At 43.3% G+C, this 4,687-nt stretch overlaps 1 pseudogene; it reads left to right on the top strand.

Moving 5' to 3' along the window:
* The first annotated feature begins 3,306 nt into the window (after nucleotides 1-3,306).
* On the top strand, nucleotides 3,307-3,425 carry LOC120602554 (uncharacterized; annotated as a pseudogene).
* The last annotated feature ends 1,262 nt before the right edge of the window (nucleotides 3,426-4,687 follow it).

The raw sequence follows: 4,687 nt of genomic DNA, 5'->3' as shown, positions 1-4,687 counted from the left end.
CATAGCCTTTCCTTATGGACAACTTATCCAACATCAGTGCTTTCTGCATCAATCAGGCTTTGATAGCACTGGGCATGGCAACAAGTCTGGTTTCTTCTGTCAACCTCTTTTTGAGGCCAAGTGCAGGGAATGCTCCTGATCATGATTCCCTATCCTTTCTGCAGGCATCTAACTGCCTTGATGATCTCCTTCCTTAACTTCTTGAATAAGAATGCCAACACCTCCCCCAAGAATAAGCAATACTTTGCAATATTGGGCATTCTAAATTTATTCATCTCCTCATACACATAGACAGTCACCAAGAACATCTCATAGTTGTTCATCTGCTCCAGGAACACAGAACAATTTATATCCCCGACAGGATGCTTACCTTCTCTGACTAAAAAAAGCATCACACTTGGTTAACAGTGTTCTGTTCTCCAAAAGAATAATAGGTGAGTACTTGCTTTATATTTATCTCATTAATGGATCTAATTAATTATCTTTCCAGAACAAAGGAGCATTTTATTCTACCTTTAAAGAAAAAAAGGTCTGCTCGTAGTTTTGAAATAACTGGGTTTCTAATCTCTGTTCTTTAGGTTTTCAAAACTGTCAGTGCCAAGTTCTCAGCCAGGGTACCCTCCCCCACACACATCATTTTTAAGGATTTTAGATAGTGAAAGAAAGGGGGATTGGCCAGTAGTGAAAGTGGACTAAGGATGAAGTGAATCTTTTTAATGTGGGAGAGAACTAGGTATATTTACATGTGTAGGAAAGACCGATGACATTGAGAAGGAGTACACAGGTGTTGAAGCAGGCTCGTGCGCAGATGGGGGCGGCGGGGACCCAGGGATCAGGTGGAGGGTTTGGACTTGACCGGTAGGAAAGAGTCTTCTGCTGAAAGCAGAATAGAGAGAGTGAGAAAGATGAAGGTAGATGCAGAAAAGCCTGCATGTATGACAACGAGGACGAAGTGAGGACGTTCCTGCTTGATGGCCTCCAGCTTCCCGATGCAGTAAGAGGCAGGGTCGGAGTATTGCAGAAGAGTGGTGCAGGTTTCAAGTTGGTATGTGAAATAAAGAGAGGTAGCCTAGGCCACATACAGGGCAACGAGGTGAAGCTCAAGTCCATCCAAGTTCAGAGACCACACATTTGCAGAGTGCAAATCTGCTCTGCCTGTAATTTCCTTGGGCTGCAGCACAGGTGTCAAAGACACTTAAAGCAGACAGTTCACTCCAGAGCTTACATGTTGCAGGAAAGATACAGTCTTAACTGAGGGTGGCTGAAAGGTTGGACTTGGGTAGATGGGAAAGCAAATGAATTTCTAAATGGGATGACAGAGTGTATAAAAATATACTGAGTGATCTAGGACCCAGAAATACTAGTGAAGGAAGGCAAGCGCAGTGGGAATAAGGGGCAGGAGAGTAGAAAGAAGCAGGACGTGAGACGTTAAGATTTCAGAGGTGTAGAGGTGATGGCTGACAACTCGGGCCATAGAGGAAGCAGCAGAAATGGACTGAGGATGACAGGAGTGTGGTGGCCAAGAAACTCTCAGGTAAAGTTGCTGGATGAATGGTTCACACAGGCCTGGAGAAAAGGTGGGACTCAGCATGAGGTGGATGGCTGCCAGCCAGGTGTAAACCCTTGACATGTTTGAGGAAGGGGTGACTAAGAGGCAGATATATACAAGTAAATATACATGCACAGCGAGTAAAATACGTCATAACCAAATGGCACTGACTTCAAAGACAAAGTGATTTTCCCAAGAGTGTTGAAGAGAAACGACTTGGGATTGTGAGGTTAGGAGGATGATAAAGATGTGGATTCAGAAAAATAATAAGCTTTCGATGTAGACATTCGGGAGAAGCTGCACTCTTCAGGGAGATGTGGGTTCCAGGCAGAGCTAGAAGCCAACTGCAGAGATCATGGCTATGTAGGAGAATCTCCATCACCAAGTTTTCCAGAAGGGCATGCTATGGAAGCTTGTGAGGGAAGAACTCAGCAAAAGAGGTATTCCCAGGGGTGGGGATCACAGGAAAGAAAGATGAGATTTTGAAAAAAGGACAGATGAGCAAAGAGATCCATAGTTTGGGTGGCGGTCAGTGATGATGGAATGACCGGGGCATGAAACAAAGTGAGAGGCCCTAGTCTGAAGGTTTCATTTGTAACTTGGGCATAAGATTTTTCTTCAGTGGTGATATAAGCTGAGTCTCCAGGTACTATCTAAGCTTTCATCAGACAGGTGCATGTGAGTCTCAGATCAGACTCGCAGAGCCATCTCTAGAATTCTGAAATGAGTCCGACCCTGGAGCCTCAGAACGTTACAGCACGTGGAATTGTATGTGGTGCATGACCAGCCACAACTCCCCCAACCTCATCCCCGGGCCACTATAAATCTCTTGGGGACTATGTGTAAGTAGCAGGGCTAGGAGTCCCTTCCAACACGATTGGATGATTAGGTAATACCTCTGGCAGTAGTTGTAAGGTGCTCAGTCAAGGAATTCTTCTCAGTGAAGTCTATTTTACTTCATTGTCAAGTCAATGTTCTCTTCTTACATAGCACCTTACCCAGAAATGGGGGCTCAATGTTTGGCCTGGCTACAGGACAACTCAGCAGATCAACAACGTGACTAACTTTGCCCTGATTGTATATTTTGAAGGGGTTTATTACAGAATTTCAAATGATTTACAGAATTATTGACAGGGTTGAAGACTCAAGTTTGAGCTTCTAGGAATGACGCCCAAACCACATCACAGAATAGAAGCCCCGTGGGAGCTTCTGCCCCTGCTTCAATTAGAAGCTCCCTGTGGAACTGGGTGTTACCATGACAACCAGCTGGCTCTAGAACCACACTTTTCTGCTAAATGCATCCCAGTCTCTCCATAGTTCCAAATTCAAATCTCATGAAAGTGCATCCAACTGGGAGCCTCCACATTACAGCCCGATTCCTAGTGTCAGGGAATTCTTACTTTCCAGACTCACGCACAGAAGGCACAGCAGGCTAGAGGTAGATTAAATTGGATATTGAATGGGCTGATACCTACCACACTGTCCGACCTTGATTCCTTGACCGTGGTTGTCATGGATCAGTGACCAGTCCCCATTCTTCACGGGTTATTTCCTGAGCTCTAACGTGCCTTCCAAATTGGAATGGGGAAGGAGGACCTGAAAGTTCTTATTTCTTACTCTAACTCCACTGTTTTCATTCTCTGCAAGGAAGAGGAACGAGAGGGAAATCCATCATTTACCTATGACTCTAATCTCTGGGTCATAGAAAGTGGTTTCTGAGAGCTGAAGGTTGAACATCAAGGATCAGCTATATCTCAGTCTACGGCCATGCTACTCTGAACAAGCCCCATCCCATCTGATCTCAGAAGCTAAGCAGAGTCGGGCCTGGTTAGTACTTGGATGGGAGACCACCTAGGAAGACCACGTGCTGTAGGTGGAAAAAATAAAAAAAATAAGAGATTGTAAGATGACCAGGTCCTTGCAACCTGTGAGGTCAACCAAGGGTTGCCTCGCCTAAAAAAAGGAAAAAAAGAACCAACGGAACTAACTACATCTCCAATGTCTGAAAACTGACAGTCCTAAGTCTTAGTTCAAAGAGACAATGATGTTGCATTTGCTTAGAAACACGTAAGAAAGAAAAAACAAGCCACAGGCTTCGAAGTGTTCATGCATTCCAAAACTATCTCTCCTCCATAAAATTCTAGTTTGAGTTTGAGTGAGCTTGTTGTCAAGCACAAAGTACAAATGACTGAGATTAAAGCTAGAAATATTGAGGAGTATAAGGGGGAAAAAAAAAACCAACTGCAAAGCATGCCATGTGAAGAGACTACAGATTATGCTTCTAGGTGTTGAAGAACAATTTCGTAAACACTCTGATGCAGATATTATGTAGAAGCTGCCATTATTATATTTTAAGCTATGGTCCTAATGAGACAAAGAATAAGGCCAGGCCTGGTTAGCAGCTGGAGCCTGATATAAACGTCCTCATTATCAGTCCCCTAGGGAATTATAAGGAATGCTTCAGAATATACCCTGGAGATAGCTCTTCAGTGGTACATGGAGTGGTGATCTTTCACCATATATACAAATATCAGATCATTAGGTTGTGCTCTGGAACGAATATTATGTTATACGTCAATTATACCTCAATAAAACAAAGAAAGGCATAGTAATGGAGAACAGGTATTTAAAGTGAGGTTTAATTTATATCTGCAGGAGGAAAAGACAAGCTAGGACATAACCCTGGTTGAACTGCGGTCTAGTTCAAAGTGAGCTTGGGCCTGGAGGCACTGCCACCCCAGAGAACAGGAATTTTTCCCTGAATCTTGCATTTCACTGTGAATCACAGAACAAATCACAGAACGCTCCAAAAACATTACCAAGGAGAGCCTTAAAAATGCCCAGAAAATGTGATAATCGATACCTCTCCTTGGACAGTTCAGAGATTTGGGAATTAATCCTTTCAACCCAAAGAGATATCTAAGGAGTATGGCGCTCACTTTTACCTTGACTATGTACTACTGGGCTTGTGAGAAAACTCAAATATAACTGTCATTCATAGAAAATTTTTTGAGCCACTAAAATATCCCAAGACCCAATCTCTGGCTGAGGACTTCAGAGTTTATTTAGGGAGAAAATAGAAAGACTTGCGGAGACGTAACTATAATTCATTCTAATAAGGGCTAATATGTAGGAACA

The sequence above is a fragment of the Pteropus medius genome, unplaced genomic scaffold, assembly GCF_902729225.1.
Source record: "Pteropus medius unplaced genomic scaffold, Ma_sr-lr_union100, whole genome shotgun sequence".
NCBI lineage: Eukaryota > Metazoa > Chordata > Mammalia > Chiroptera > Pteropodidae > Pteropus > Pteropus medius.
Note: the sequence above shows the minus strand (reverse complement) of the source record. Positions and strands in the feature narration are given on the sequence as shown.